The following is a 17,750-nucleotide window of genomic DNA, read 5'->3' as shown; positions in this document are numbered from 1 at the left end:
GAGTGGAAAAAGGCCTGCTGCTGGTGGAAAGGGGAATAGGCGTGTTGGGAAGGGGAAAACAGGTTGTGTCCGTGGGGTAGGTGCAGAAGAAAGACCATCTTCCAGGCAAACTAAAATGTCTACTTCTTTTAGCGGACAATGTGATAAGATCCCTTTCTTACGGCCACGCCAATCGCTACAAATTCCAGATGAGGCACAAAAACAGCAGGTGCTTCAACGGATATCAAGTGCTCCTTTAAGTGGGCTCTCCTCCACATCAACTTCAACATCACAAATACTCCAGTCCTCAAAGGTGTCACCCAAATCGCACTTGCTTCCTCACAGCTCCCAAATCTCCAGCTGCCCGTCTGAGTATGAGGTAGAACAGATGGTTGAGTCTGCAGAGCTGTTTACTCATACTATAGCCTGGGAATCAGAGGTCGACTCCAGCGCTTCTGTGAATCCAGACGAGGAAATGATCTGCACTGATGCCCAGAATCTTTATGAGTCGGATCCAGGACCAGACGCAGAAGGTTCTGACCATAATGTAGACCCTCATTCCCAAACTGTAACTCCTGTTGGTGGAGACAATGAGGAAGACGATGATAAGACTCAAATACCTGATTGGAGCGACAACTTTAGTTTTTTGTCAGGGCAGGAACAGGTTGGCTCTGAGGACGACGGGTGTGATAACGCACAGGGTGATGATGATGAGGTCGGAGATCCCACTTACTGTCAACCCACAGTCAGCCAAGAGATGAGGTCAGCAGAGGAGGTGGAGGAAGATGCTAGTGACGACGAGGTCAGGTTGCGCCTTCCTGGACAGAGACGTAGTACTGGAAGCACGTCAACAACTGCATCCTCAAACACAACTCTGCCTCTCACCACAAGTCGTGGTGGCTCTTCAGGTCGCATGGGTGCTAAGCCTTGCATAGCCTGGGCATTTTTTCAGATCGATAAAGATGACTCAACTCGTGTTATCTGTAACATTTGTCAGCAAAAGCTAAGTAGAGGCCAAAAAATACATAGTTTGAGTACTTCATGCATGAACCGGCACATGGACATGAAGCATAAGTTGCAGTGGGAAGCTCAGTGTGCTACAATGCGGTCTAGCCGGCCGGGCCAACCACCGTCTGCCATATCTTGTGCATCCGCGGCCTCTTCATCCTCTGTGACTGGGGGGACAGCAGTCACACCTGTTTTGGGGCGCAGACCTGCCACCTCTTTACCCGCAACAGCCAGCGTGATTGGCAGGTCATAATTTTCTTTGGAGGTGGTAACACCAGCTGGTCTTGAGCGCTGTCCGACATCGATAGCACCACCTTTGGATCAAGGCAACCTAACATGTCCGCCTGCATCTTCCTCACAGACCGGCAGTTTGCCGGGGACACCCTTATCAACCCCGTCTAAGCACAATAGCCAGCCCTCGGTCCCTCAGATGTGGACAAGTAAAAGACCATTTCCTCCTAGCCATGAGAAAGCTAAGAGGTTGAATTTCACCATCTGCAAGCTCTTGGCTACAGAAATGCTGCCTTTCCGCCTGGTGGACACAGAGGATTTTCGAGACCTTATGTCCGTCGCAGTGCCCCAGTACCAGATGCCCAGTCGGCACTACTTCTCAAAGAAAGGTGTGCCTGCGCTCCACCAGCATGTCGCACACAACATCACCGCTTCTTTGAGAAACTCTGTGTGTGACAGGGTGCATTTCACCACAGACACTTGGACGAGTAGGCATGGACAGGGGCGTTACATGTCGCTGACTGGGCACTGGGTAACTATGGTGACAGCAGGACAAGGGGCTGCTGTCCAAGTCTTGCCGTCCCCACGAGTTGTGCGTCAATCCTCTTTATGTCATTTTTCCTCCACTGCTTCTGCCTCCTCAACCTCCTCTCGGTCTTCCACCTGCACCCAAAGCCTGTCTGGTCATGCCACAAGCTTTCTAACTGCGCAGAAGGGATCCTGCACACCTCCTTACTATGCTGGCAGTAGGGCTCAAAGTCATCAGGCGGTTTTTACATTGAAATGTCTGGGAAATGTGAGTCACACAGCTGAGGAGTTGTGGTCAGCTCTGGAGAACCAATTTCATGAATGGTTGTCTCCACTGGACCTGAAACCAGGGAAGGCCGTGTGCGACAATGCTGCAAACCTGGGTGCGGCCCTTCGCCGGGGCAATGTCACACACGTGCCTTGTATGGCTCACGTGTTGAACCTGGTTGTCCAGCAATTTTTAGCCCACTATCCCAGACTAGATGGCCTTCTGCAGAGGGCACGGTCGCTGTGTGCTCACTTCCGCCGTTCGCATCCCGCAGCTCAGCGACTTACATCTCTACAGAAGTCGTTGGGCCTGCCACTTCACCGGCTAAAATGCGATGTGCCTACCCGGTGGAATTCAACTCTGCACATGTTGCAGCGACTGTGGCAGCACCGACAAGCCCTGGTGCAATACGTTCTGACGTATAGCCTGGGCCAACGAGATTCAGAGGTGGGGCAAATCACGCTGGAGGAGTGGTCTCAGATCAGGGACCTATGCACCCTTCTGCACAGTTTTGAAATGGCGACGAAGATGTTTAGTGTTGACGATGCCATTATCAGCATGACTATTCCGGTGATTTACATGCTGGAGCACATGTTAAACAGAATTCGGAGTCAGGTGGTGGCACAAGAGGAGGTGGAGGAAGTAGAGGAGGAGGAGTTGTATGCGGAAGGGCTAACATCTGCAAGGTCCAGACAGTCGGCAGCACCAAGGCGGCAGGCATGTGAGGGTGGGGGAGATGGTTTTACCAGGGCGCATGGTAGCAGCCAAACTAGTGAGGAAGGTGCAGGAGCCCAGGAAGAAGTGGAGGACGAACTGATGGAAGACTCATCAGATGAGGGAGACCTTGATCACATTTCTGTTGTGCGAGGTTGGGGGGAGAGGACAGAGGAAGGAAGCATGATTGTTACCTCGCCACCAACACAACAGGGACTTGGTGCTACTTGATGCGCAACACACATGAGTGCCTTCTTGCTGCACTACCTGCAACATGACCCTCGAATTGTGAGAATTAGAAATAATCCTGACTACTGGGTTGCCACACTGTTAGATCCCCGGTACAAAAGTAAATTTGCAGAAATTATTCCTGCCATAGAAAGGGATGCACGCATGCAGGAGTATCAGCAGAGACTGTTGCAGAATCTTACATGTGCTTTTCCACAAAATACCAGTGGTGCACGTAGTGAATCTCACAGTTCCAACTTGCCAACCGTGGGACCGTCAAGTGTTCAGCACTCAAACCGTAACAGAACCACAGTATCTGCTGGTAACATCAATTTTGCGGAATCATTTCACCACTTTTTTAGCCCATCCTTTGCAAGGCCACAGGAGACAAGAAGTCTGACACATAGTCAGCGCCTAGAGACGATGGTACAGGAGTATCTCCAAGTAAACATTGCAGCCACGACTGTGTCACTGGACCCTTGCTCTTTTTGGGCTTCCAATCTGGATAAATGGCCGGAGCTAGCCACTTACGCCTTGGAGATCTTGTCATGCCCCGCAGCCAGCGTTCTGTCTGAACGTGTGTTCAGCGCTGCTGGTGGTGTGCTGACAGATAAGCGCACGCGGCTCTCCACTGATAATGTAGACAGACTCACGTTCATAAAGATGAACAAATCATGGATCCGAAACGACTTTTCTACCCCTGTGTCATCCTGGGGAGAGTAAAAGCTTGATGATTGGTTAAAATCACCCTACCAACCGTTTTAAGCTTTCAAATTACTAATCATGTTTATCTGTATCTTGACTGGAAAATAATTTGGGCTTTGTAGCAGTGTGCAGCACTGATCCTATTAGGCCATCTATAATAAGCTTCACCAGATTTAAAATTAAAAATAATTTTTAGCTGCATCTAGCCCGGAAAATAATTTTGGGGCTCCGAGATGCGCAAGACACATAAGTGCCTTCTTGCTGCACTACCTGCAGCATGACCCTCATATTGTCAGAATTCGAAGTAATCATGACTACTGGGTTGCCACACTCTTAGATCCCCCAAACTTTTCGATCAACCTTTTCATTTTAATAAAGACCAAAAAAATGGTCATTTTTGAAATTATAAGCATTAGCAGGTTGTTAGAAACTGAAATCAAACAGTTTTCAACTCAAAACTTTATTCTAGGTGATGTTACATTTTCACATAGGACCCCTTGTTCGAAAGGAGCTTCTGAACTCTCTCGTCCATTGAATTTGTCAGGTTTTGGATGGTTTCTGCTTCAATTGTTTTGCATGAGGACAGAATACCCTCCCAGAGCTGTTGCTTAGATGTGAACTGCCTCCCGCCATCATAGACACTCCTTTTAATGATGCTCCAAAGGTTCTGAATGGGGTAGAGGTCAGGGGAGCATGGGGGTCACACCATAAGTTTGTCCCCTTTTATGCCCATATCAGCCAGAGATGCAGATGTTTTATGTGCAGCATGAGATGGTGCATTATCATGCAGAAAAATGATCTTGCTGTGAAATACACGGTTCTTCTTCTTGAACCATGGCAGGAAGTGCTGTTTGAGAAAATCCACATACATTATGGAGTTCATCTTTAGCGCCTTCAGGGATCCTAAAGGGGCCGACAATCTCTCTCCCCATGATTCCAGCCCAAAACATTACTCCACCTCCTCCTTGTTGGCGCTGTAGCCGTGTTTGCGTGGGGTGTCCATCAACCAGCCATCCTCCACTCCATTCATCTGGACCATCGAGCGCTGCACGGCACTCATCCGTGAACAAAACAGTTTTGAAATCAGTCTTCATGTAATGTTTGGCCCACTGGAGCCGTTTCTGCTTGTGTGAAGTGGATAGAGGAGGTCGACAGGATGGCGTATGCACAGCTGCAAACCTCTGAAGGACCCTGCATCTTGTTGTTCGGGGGACGTTGGAGGCACAAGCAGCTTCAAAAACTTGTCTGCTGCTATGACAAGGCTTTTTTGCCGCTGCTCTTTCAACCTGACGTAATTGCCTGTAGGAAAGAGTCCTCAATTTGCCCTTATCAGCACGCACACGTGTGTACTGTGAATCAGCTACATACTTCTTGATTGCCAAGACACTTCATCCTGATCATCGCACAATGTTGATTGTAATCATGCCTTGACCTAAACACTCCACAATTTGTTGCTTCTCAGCAGCCGACATATCCTTTTTCTTTCCCATTTTGGCAGAAAATGTAGGCTGCTTAATAATGTGAGAGAGCCTTCTTAAGTAGTCTTGCCTTTCATTGGACACACCTGCCAAACTAATTAGCACAGGTGTCTGCAATTGCTTACAGTGATATAAAGAGCCCTGACACACATCACCATCAATGAGTTTAACTGACAAACAAACAAATTCTTCCCTTATCACTCCTAAACACTTTTTGCATAATAATTTGGAACGCGGTGTACATGTGCTTTTCCACAAAACACCAGTGGTTCACGTAGTGAATCTTACAGTTCTAACTTGCCAACCGTGGTCTGTATGGAATTGTTCAATAAAGGGCCCAAAATTAAGATAACATAGATGGGAGAGGTCTCTATGAATAGGAATCCCTAAGTATTTGATACCCTGTGAGGGCCAGGCAAAGGGAAAGTTGGACTGGATGGAATCCTATATGGATTTAGGGAGGGAGACATCGAGGGCCTCAGACTTCGCTGCATTGATTTTAAAATTTTACCATGTAACAAAGTGATCTATTTCAGCCATAACAGCAGGGATGGATATATGTGATTGAGTGATATATACTAGGACATCATCAGCAAATAGAGAGCACTTGTACTCGGTGCCTCACACCTCAATCCACCTAATATTGGGGTTTTGGCGAATTGTTGAGAGCAGGTGCTCCGTCACTAGGATGTATAAGAGAGGGGACAGAGGACATCCCTGCCTTGTCCCATTGGTGATTGTGAAAGGTGATGAAAATGTTCTGACGCACCCCCTGGGCCTTGGGACACCCGGAGCCGGACCCTTTTTGGTGGATGCTGGTGGTTGTAGTCTTCGTGACGGCGATCCGGTTCCGTGGCTCAGGGCGGTCAAACCAGTGGCGGAACTATTTATGTGGTTTTGATGTTTAAATGTCCGACTACGCCACCCGTGGATTGCGGTCAGAGTGAACCGCCGCTACAGGGCAGACCGCTAAGGCTGGTGTTGTGGGTGCAGCAGAGCGTAGCATAACTCCCCACGGGAGGAGTATAGCCTCAGGGCAGTGTATGCGGAGGATGGGGGTGATGGTGCAGGGCAGCAGCAGTAACGACACGGAGTCAGTGATGCAGTTCAGGGCCTTTACTCACAGTTCTTATTATCCAGACCACGTCTGCAGGTAACGGCTGCCCACGTCGTACTGTGCTCACCAGGTGAGGGGCTCAGACAACTCCCAGATAACTTTGGAGCGCTTCACAGGACCCCCTTTGTGTGTCCTTTGTCTGGCCTTTCTTACCAACACTTCTGTCCGGCTGCCTCGGGCCTCCTCTTGGTAAACTTGGCGCCAGTTTCCCTGACCCTATGTGGTGCCTTCCTAGCGGGTGGAGCAAGGGGCTGCGCCACATAAAATGTCAGAGCCTCCGGTTTCTAGCTGAGGGTCGTTTCCTGCCTCCACTAGTTCGGGGACCGGTCTCCCCCTTTGGCCTGACCCCTCCACGCAGGTGGATTCGGGCGTGCGGTGGTGACTCGCCCGTCCGCACCCCTGGGATCCCTTCATTCCTCGTTCCTGGAGCCTTCTCCGCTCCTCTTCCTTCCTTCTCCCTCTTGCAGGCCTGGGCCTCTGTTACTAGGCCCGCCTCCGGAGCAGAGCTCATGCAGAGCCCCTGCTCCCTGCCACTTCTGCTCAGACTTCTCTGCACTGAACTAAGATGGTGCCCACCTTTTATACTCCCTTCTCAATGCACCCAGGAACTGCTTCCTCCCTGCTCCTGCACTGCAGGGTTCCCCTTCCTCAGTGTTCCCTCCCCCCACTCCAGCCAGGGACAGGGACTGTCGTGCCCATCTCAGGGGCATATTGGTCGCCCTGCCCCACGGCAATGTGGTGTAATGCATGCAGGTGTCGGGTCCTGATCCACACTCCATCCTTATCTGAGAGTGAGATATCACACCTCTGGGTGAGGTGCAATACGTCTGTAGCAACCGAGCCCTCGGTGCTACAGTTCCATTTATCTTCAGCCTAGGTGACGTATTGTGATACAGGGCCGTGATTTTGGCTATAAAAGGGTCCCCTAGACCCCTACCCCAAGCTTTTTAAGAGAATCATATATGGCGTGCCAGGAGACTCTATGGAATGCTTTCTCAGCATCCAACGAGAGTATCTACTTACAAATTTTTAACTGCATCTAGCCCAGGAAATACTTTGTGCCTAGTAGCAGTGTCTGCTAGTCAGCGGATTATCCCGGCTGTTAAGCAAGCTACACCACCTGTAGTTTGGACACTTAATTTTTTCAAAGGAAATGCTTCGGGACCACGGGATACTTAGTGAAGAGCATCAGGAGGCACCCCAAGGCATAGGGGCTGGGACTGGCACTAGGATGCCTTGCGGTGGACAGCCGAGCTCGATCCTTATAAAAGCTTTTTAACTGCAGCAGCTTTAGTGGACGCTACTGGAGCTGGAATTACGCGGCTGCTGGCATGAGACTTGCCCTCCAATAGATCCTTGTAAATGGATTTAAAGTGTATTCATTCAAATTAGAGGGACAATTTAAATTAAAAAGCTTAGAGCTGCCTCCACCACAGGGGGGCTCTCTCGACCCACCAGCGGACAGGCACCAGTATTGGGAGAGGGGGGCTGGCCGTCAGGGTTCACCGCGGCTCTGGCACAAACCCGGCGACACGGAGGTGGCACGGGCAGGAGCGGACTGGCCGTCTCGGCTTCTCACTTTTTGGATTTTAGAAGGGCATGACATGCCTATATCTGTGTCTCCCCCTCCTTTTACTCCTCCACCTCTTTTCTTTTCGCATGACTATATGTACTTGTCACTTTTCCATGTGTTAGTTGTGTCTTCTGAGCAGTTTGTCAGCTTTTGGACACCTTTGAAGGTGTTTTCTATGTGTTTCTATGTGTTTTTGTTTGCCTGCCATTGGTTTTAACGGTGTTCGAAGGTGTTCGACGAACAGTTCGACGAACAGTTCGGCGAACACACGGGTGTTCGACGAACCGAACCGAACTCGAACACTACGGGGGTGGCTCAACACTAGACACTAGGTCTTATATAGACCCGATGACGCTATTCAGCCAGCCAATCACTGTAATGCCACAACCAACATCGCTATGGCATTACAGTGCATAGCGAGCAATCCCTACATGTTCATTGGCTCTCTAAAGAGTGCCAAACATGCAGGGTTGGGACCCGAGCTCCCGCCCGAGCAACCCGGAAATACTCGTCGAGTGCCGAGCAGGCTCGCTCATCACTAGTTCTTATCACTGTCCTCTACTCTATCCAACTCCTCGTTGTCCCACTGTTTAACTTTGCACCATCCACATACAGAACTGCATGGAAGCTTGTTTGTTCTGCAGCTGCAACGGTTACCACTGCAACCAGTTTTACAACTACAATGTATAATTTTCAGTAACGTGTCTGGTGCAATATCTATATCACACATTACTCGCTCAAGTTCATTGCCAACTAGTTTCCAACCCCAATCCACAGGATTTATCTCGCAAACCATACTCATCCATGTCATGGTCTGGTAGTACACTCTTAGGCAATGGAATTTGCTGGAAGACTCAGTTTGAGGAAGACATTCTGGATGAATAAACGATTTGGCTGTGACCATTTTCTTTGTGTTTGGTAACTCAAGGCTGCCGAAGAACTTGTACTTTTGCAACTGAAATAATCACATCAATAATCAAATTATTGATGTGATAAACTTGTGGGATGTCTCTTAGCTGATTATATCCAGATATCTTCAGGCAAAACTAGAGCCTGAAAAGGGTTGTAATTATTGGGTAGTACAAATATCCATAGATTAGTTACTGTATAAACATGACTTCTTTATCATTATATTCATTAGTTCAGTCGAGGGTTTCCCTATTAACCATAACCATCAGGCTAATGTGAAGCTATGCTCCCTATTTAACCACCTTTTGACTGACCTTTTTCATGTAATTATCTTCTTTTTCATGTAATGTCTTAACTAGTGATGAGCGAGCATGCTCGCCACTGCTCGGTTCCTCGTCCTGCATGTTTGGCGCTATTTAGAGCACCAATCATGTAGGGATTGGCTGCCACTCACTGTAGTGCCACAGCCATGGTGGTTGTGGCATTGCAGTGATTGCCTCTCCATTACTAACCTGGGCTTGATGTCAGGCATTATAAGCTGATATCAACCCCAGCCCTATTACCCCACTGCCACTGCTACAGGGCAGTGGGAAGAGCGAGGCTAAGTGCCAGAATTGGCACATCCTATGGATGCACCATTTCTGGGGTGGCTGACGGCTGTTGTTTCTAGCCTGGGAGGGGGCAAATATTCATGGCACCCTTCACCCGCTGCTGTCTGCCTAGCCTTTGCTAGCTATTAAAATAGGGGGGACCCCACGTCATTTTTATTTGAGTCCCCCATTTTAATAGCTGGTAAAGGCTAGGTATTCAGCTGGGAACTGATATTAGTAGCCTGGGAAGCTCCATGGGTATTACCCCCTTACCAAGCTTCAAACATCTGCCCCAGCCATCTGCTTAACCTCTGCTAGAGACTAAAATTACGGGGAACCCCATGCCAATTTTTTTTTTAATAAATCCTTTATTTTAACACTAAATGACAAGTACAATAACCAACACTGCCACTGTACTTATTATATATGTGACTGACATGTTTCTATCTATCTAATCTATGTGTGATGCTCTATTCTTTCTATTCTCAATTGTCAGGTACCGGTGTATGCCGCTGATGAATTGCCGGCCAGCATTTTTAAAGAGATGGGTGCATGAAAATCGGAGGGTACTACTGTGTTCTGAGTGCCCTGCTATGTTTTTCATGCACACTCCTATATACCCTGCCTGCCTGTCTGCCTATATATTCTGCCTGCCTGACGTTTAATTGAGCACTGTTCCCATCGATTTGGGCAATTTTTGACCTTCTGCAGAAAGCCAGGAGGGACCGCCAGAAAATTTCTCGAGTTTCCCATAGACTTACATTGGGCTCGTTGCGCGGGTCGAGCACCCGAGTATTCCAATGCGCTCGACCCGAGCTTCGAGCACCCGAGCATTTTAGTGCTCACTCATCACTAGTCTTAACATATAAGGTGTTTTCTATATAAGAAGGTTTCTATACTCTGTTTCAAAAACAGCATTTGACTTTTATGTACAATGTACTTGTACAAGTTAATCATGTCCTCCTTTAGACATCTTTTTTTAAAATGTAATTCCTTTAACCCCTTCACGACATATGATGTAAACTTACATCATATGTTGTGTCTCTACCTTTAATGCAAGCTCATACGCTTGGCCCACATCTTTCTTGGCACATGGTGACAGATTTAATAAGCTATTATCTACCTCAAGTGCCACAAATGCCCGTGGCTGTTAACCTATTAAATCCCACTGTCAATCTCTGACAGTGACATTTAACATGCATTGACAGGGGCTCACGCTGTTCCACTCTTACATCGGCGTGCCCATGACATGATCGCGGGGTGCCAATGGATTGTCATGACAGCTGAGGGTCTGCTAAACACCCCCGTGCCTATCATTGTGATATTCCTATGAACACTGCTACATATAGCACAAGCGATTGGATGATCGCAGCTTCAAGTCCCCTGAAGGGATGAATAAACACAGTAAAACTGAAAAAATATATTTTTAAAAACATAAAAAAACCACAAAATTTCAAATCACCTCCCTTTTGCCTCATTTAAAATAAAACAGATAAAAAATAAATAAAAATACACATCTTTAGAATCGCTGAGTTAGTAAAAGTCTGATCTATCCAAACACAAAGTAAGTTATTCTGATTGGTAATGGAATAACAAAAAAAATAACCAAAATGCCAGAATTACATTTCTTTGGCCGCTGCAACACTGCTATAAAATGTAATAAGAGATGTTCAAAACATTGCATCTAGCCAAAATGGTATCAGTAAAAATTTCATCTCAGGGCGCACGAAAATAAATAAGCCCTGACACAGCCCCATATACCAAAAAATGAAAAAGTTGCTGGTCTCGGAAAATGGAGACAAAAGCAAAATTCTTTTTCTTACAAATTTTTGAATTTTTTTTCACCACTTAAATAAAAAAAACTTAAAATGAAAAAAATGTATACATATTTATTATTTCCATAGTCATACTGACCTGGAAAATCATATTGCCAGGTTAGTTTTACGATATAGTGAACATAGTAAATAAAAAAATTAAAAAAAAATTATGAAACTGAACTTTTTTTTGCTATTTCAACACATTTCAATTTTTTTTCCATCTTTCCAGTGCATCACATGATAAAATGAATGGCCTTATTCAAAAATACAACTCTTCCCACTTAAAACAAGCCCTAAAGTAAATGGACTCATGCAGGAGACCAAAATGAATGGCACTACAAACATGTATAATCAATATGCACATCACCGGGAGGATTTTGCCATAGGTATTTATTTTACTCTTTTGATTCATTGCTTTGGGTTGCTTATTGATTATGTATATTTGTAATGTCTCGTACATATATCCATTTACTTTTTTGGTGATGATTTTCTCACACCCTGTGATTGTAACTTATTCGATGGATTACAAGTACTGACAGATTTATCCAACACAGGTCCAGGTTTACAATAGTGACATACTAACCTTGTATTTATTGATCTGTGTTTTCTATTGCATTATTTTCTCCATGTAATGTGTGTTGCCTCTTCTTCTGCCTGAGTGACATTTTTTAAAGTTTATATTTTTTACATATTTTTTACTATTTGCCATTTCATTTTTTTTTATATGAAGTGTATTCTAAATTGGTAATAGTAGCCAGCTATTATCATTTTCAGTTCCTAATTTATATACACCAGTGACACAATTGCATTTATTGTCATTTAACGTATTTTTTGGTTGGGTGTATACACTTACCCTGTTTGCAAATGTACTTTTTGATATAGCCAGCAGAGTATATTAGTTGACAAATTAAAGTGAATCTGACACCAGGTTTTTGATACCTCATCTGAGAGCAGCATAATGTAGGCAAAGAGACTGATTCGGCATGAGAAAAAAATGGCAGCATGCTGGGAGTGGCTCCACAAATCAGATCATGAGCACCCATTCATGACTAGGTGTGCATGTAAAACATCGGAATGCACTCGCATGTCATCTGAGTGCAGTATGACTTATTGCAGACATAGACAATGGACAAGATGGAGGGATTAAATTCTCCATCTTCTACACACCTGTGATATCATTGTTTCATTCAAGAGAATCGGATCAAAATAAAATGACACTCGGTTCAAAATCTAATCAGAATTTTATCCGAGTGCCATTTACATAATAGGTCCAATTCTCTCCTATGATAGAATCAATGCTCATGTGAGCCCGGCCTGAGAATGTAACTGAGCTAAGATGCAATAAATGACACCGTATTTGTGCAAAAATATTGGCTGAATTGATACTTAAATATTAAAGCCCTTGAGATTTTGAACTCTTCTTTAGCCAAAAGCCACATAATGAAGTGAGTTTATTGAGATTTTGGAATACAACTCATTCGTGGCTTTTTGATTGATTTTAATGATTTGTATATCTTTTGTAAATAAAATAAAATCCACTCTATTCTCTGCTTCTCTTTGAGTCCAAAATCTGAAGAATTGTTCTGCTATTTCTTGTACATAATTCAGCTACATCTTTGAACCAATAAACTGAGTAATGAAAGGATATTGAATCTCAAGAAAACACGAGTTAAATACTTGATATCATTGATCCAGTTAATATACTTCTGCCATTTGTGCATTCATAATTAATTCTTTATAATACAGAGTTTCTTTTTCGCCACAACTTTGTGATTTTTAGAGGTATTGCACATTACACTTACCTTAATTTGTTACCCTGATCGAAAAAAGTGTCCTGTTTGTTAAATGTTCAATAAATGAAAGCTGTTATGTTTTATCATCTTTATCATTAAAATCTAAAGCTTGTCAAGATGCCAATGTGTTAGCCTTGAAATTGCTTGTATTATATGCTTTGTGTAATAGTTTCCTGAGTTCCCGTGGTATTCTTTCTAAGATCAATTCCCTTGCCAGAATGTGAAATATTCATCTTTTCTACTAAGGAAAAAGACAGCCACAATGTATTTAGTTAATGATTTCCCATTGGAGTTGAACCTAGAAGCTGCTTATTATAAACCCGATGGATTATTTATTTCTCTATATGTCATTTACTGCTTCCTGCGAGTATTTATCAGTGCTTGCACAGTGCTACAATGGGTGTACTCAGAGAACTTGATTCAGACTGATTTTCAATGTAGAAAAATTGTACAAATGATACATACTGCCATACCCTTTACTAATAAGATATCCATGAATACTATATGGTAAAATGAAATTCAAAGTGTAATATTTTTCACAATTTCTGACCATGTTGATAAAAGTTGTCGTATGCATGTTCTCAAAATACACCAGCTTCAACAGGGGAATTCTTAACAATGTCATTCTAGTCTTTTTTATGCATGTATGCAACCTTTATTCTGGTAAGTAGATGATTTTTTCTGTGACATCATCCTGCTATAATTTGAATCCTTGTCTCTTTAATTTAACATTAAAATAAAATAAAAAAAACAAAACAGAAATTTAAAGTAAAAGTAAAAGCCATCTAAATGTTATGTATGATTGAAATAATAATGCCTACTCATTGAGTTGATTTAAAAAAATACAGAAGTGTATACAAAATGAATAGGAGTACATTTATTTCCATGTAACAATTTTAAAATATTCTGAAAATTAAAAAGTTTTGTCCGTATTTTCTGAAAAAAATGAGACTAGACACTCGGAATTACTTCTAGTGAGCTTGAAATGACACTGAGTATGTTCACCACATTTCAAAGTCTTTTTTTCATATACTTATTAAGTTATGAGTCTATTTATAAATATTTTTTTTCTATTTTTCCATTTTCAAAGGATAGGTATATTCTTTACAGTAAAATTTAAGCATAAATTCACAGTATGTTAAGATTACATTTTTAATGTAAGTTGAAGACCTTTTCACACCATTTGGACCCTCTTTTAGCTCTGGCAGTAAACTAAATAGCTTTGCCTCTTTATCCCTAAAGAGTATATAAAATGTATACTATATGATCTTAGATTTGTGAATGCCTATGAATTGTGGAATCCGTTAAAATATAATGCATTTTGGTCTCTGTTTTATGAAGGGTAATTTAAACTGTAAAGGTAATAAAAACTCAGTATTCATGGACCAATGCACAAGCTATAAAGTGAGATCATAGAATGATATAGAACCCATGCATGAATAGCTTATCAATTCTTATGGAAAATATCTCTGCATAGTTAAATTCAATTTGCCTTAATTTAATTCTGGACAATGTGCTACGTTGTTTTTAATTGAATATCGTTCAGCTCGACATAAGTAGTATAAATATGAAAATGCAATCTACTGTGTGCCAGTAAAATAATCGAAAAATATAACAGGATAATATACAGGAAATGGAGCAACCATTCCTAATTCATACATTTTGAAGTTTGGCAATTTGGAATAAAAAAGTTTCACATAGACAAATTTACAAAAATCAACACCTAAATATGCTAAGTATTTTAAAGAAAAAATATCACTTGTTTTATAATTTCTCAGACGTCTCGAATATATCATTTTATAAGGGAATAGATATGTCATTGGAAGTCAGAAAACCTCTATTCAACCCATTTTATAAAATACAGTTACACTGCTAGCTCTGTGTCCCCACATAGTAATAACGACCCATAGCATCTCCACATAGTAATAGTACAATCTCTGAGCCTCCACAGAAGAATAATGAATGGCCCCTCTGTATTCCCTTACACTAATAATGATTTTTTTGTGCTCTATGAAGTAATCGTGACACCTTTGTGCCTCCATGCAGTAATATTGTCCTCTCTCAGCCCCACACAACAGTAGTGCCTTATTTGTGCCCCCACAGATTAATAATATCTACATTTTGCTTCCACATAGTATTAGTGCTCCTTTGTACTTTGATACAATAGTAATGCCATTAATCAGTGTTCACACAGTAATGGTGTCCCCACCTAGTAATAGTGCCTATATTTTGCTTCTTCAAGGTGCCTTGACATGGTAATGATGCCTCTCTTTATTTCTAAATAGTGTGACAGAGTCAGTGGTGTGATATATGAGGGGAGATATGTGTCATTCAGGTTGCTCTCCTGTGTGAACTGAGACCTACTGAATTTCTGCCAGCATGTTATATGCTGGGTGTTAACTCTTTTAAAGGGTGTGGTTTTATGTAAATGACATTGAGATGGGAGGGACGTCATTCACCATACCTCGCCTCAGGGTGTGGCTGAGCATGGTTTAAATGTTCAGTCCTGTTTTTTTTCTGTGTTGTGGTCTTGAGAAGCAAGGTCTCCAGAGTGGGAAAGCTTCAGCACAGGATGGAGCTGAAGGCTGGGACTACACCCTTTGTGGGCGAATTCCACATACATATGGACTGTGCTATTGTTTATATTTTGCTTTGTTGTTTTGCCAGTAAGGCCGTGTTTATTGTTGGGGGAGTTACAGGGCTTTATGCCATATAATAAAGCCTGCAGAGAAAACACGGTTCTTAAGTCTACTTCCAGAAGCGGCCGAACGAGTCGTCTTACTACATTTGGTGGAGAATGCAGACACGAGTTCAGGAACATGTGTACCTGCCACAAAGATCGGTGGATGTCCTGGGTAAACCCCGCCAGTCTGCCAGAGGTGTCCAGCATCATGGAGGAGCTCCTCAAGCACTTGCTTCAGAGCCATCAAAAGCAAAATCAACTGCACTTGTAGAGCCAGCAGAGCCTACAACAGCAGCACCAGAAGCTTCTATTGCAGCAACGAGAGCAGCGGTTGCAGAGCCAGCAAGCACAGCAAGAGACCAATAAACTCCTGATGCAGCAGATTCAGCAGAAACAAAGGCAGATGGAACTTCAAGCAAAGGAAGTTCGCAGCAGAGAGGCCGCCCCTCCCTCAACTCCAGGTGATGTCTCATACGTCCGGAAGGCGGTAAGGCATGCATTGCAAAACATGACTCCAGGGAATAATGTTGAGGCATTTCTAACTGTGTTCGAAAGGGTAGCAGAGTGGGAAAAATTGCCACCGGAGCAGTGAGCGGAGGTACTCTTCCCCTATTTAACGGGTGAACCACAAAAGGCCTACTATGACTTGACCCTATAGGATGCATAGGAGTATGCCAAGTTAAAAACTGAGATACTGGCACACTCGGGAGTGACTATGTCTGTCAGAGCCGAAAGGGTCCACCACTGGGTGTATGCTGGCAACAAACCCCCTTGCTCGCAGAAGTTTGACTTGTTACATCTAGTCCAGAAATGGCTGCAGCCAGAGTCTTCCTCTCCTGCCCAGATGGTTGAACGAGTGGTGATGGACAAGTTCATCCATTCCCTACCGAGGCCGGTGCAGACCTGGGTTGCCAGAGTGACTGTCACAGGTGTATCAGAGGGGACAGACAGTCGCCCCGCAGTTGGTTGCAGGAGATATCTACATTTGGCATTACAGACATCTTCTAAGATGAGAGGCTATCTTTAGGACCTAGCGGCTCCCTCCCTCTGGTAATTATCTCCCTGTCCTGGGTGTATATATACCTGGTGTGTCTGAGAGGGAGGTGCTGGCTATATTCATTTCTACTTGTGAAGTGTTAGCAAGAGCAGTACTTCGTCCTCTTTGAAGCTTGAGACCGAGTTCGCATTTGTCTGGAGTCATCTAAAGTTAAGCATTCTTCCCCTGTTTGTCTATCCTTTTTGTCTATAGAGTTTAGTGGAGATCGACTAGTGCTCATCTCCTCCCATCCCCTGTCTTAGCCATACGCCAGGGAAAGACATTATAGCCGGCTAAGCGCATTTTGAAAAGGAAAAAAAAAAAAACCTGACATTTTTTTTTCTGTGTGTTTTTGGGTGTGCAACTTTTTTTTTCCTTTCTCCCTTGGTATGGGTTCAGCTACAGAGCTTGCAGAGCGTCTGCACAGGCTGTCTCTGGAGGTGAATGACCGCCACGGTGAGGTACAGTATCAGTATCAGCGGGTGCAGGTCGCCATTGTGGGGGTCTCTGCAGATAGGCCTGCCCAGTCTGAACCCAATGTTGCCCTCCCATACAGGTTTTCAGGTGGTAGGGACAATTTTTTTGTATTTAAGGAGGCATGCAAATTGCATTTCAAACTTCGTCCTTATTCCTCCGGTAATGTGGAGCAACGGGTTGCTATTGTGATCTCTCTATTGCAGGGAGATCCTCAGTCATGGGCATTTTCATTACCACAGGACTCGGTTTGTCTCCAGTCTGTGGAGGGGTTTTTCGAAGCTCTGGTCCTCATCTATGATGACCCTGACCGAGTCGCCTTGCCTGAGTCTAGGCTGCGTCGTCTTCTGCAGGGGAATCGGTCAGTGGAAATGTACAGTTCGGCATTCCTTAGATAGGCGATGGATTCTAAATGGAATGACTCAACCCTTAGAAGTCAATTTTATGAGGGGCTTACTGAAAGGTTGAAAGATGCCTTGGCAGTATATGAAACCCCTCAGTCCTTGGAGGCTGCCATGTCTTTGGCCAAATGTCTTGATAGACGCCTTCGGGACACACAGGTAAGACCACCTTCTCCAGGGCCTTCTTGTTGGGGTTGTGTACCTCTGCCAGGGGAGCG

The sequence above is a fragment of the Phyllobates terribilis genome, unplaced genomic scaffold, assembly GCF_046119375.1.
Source record: "Phyllobates terribilis strain yellow unplaced genomic scaffold, ASM4611937v1 Scaffold_9__5_contigs__length_417890890, whole genome shotgun sequence".
In the NCBI taxonomy this organism is placed as follows: domain Eukaryota; kingdom Metazoa; phylum Chordata; class Amphibia; order Anura; family Dendrobatidae; genus Phyllobates; species Phyllobates terribilis.
This window is presented reverse-complemented; position numbering follows the sequence as displayed.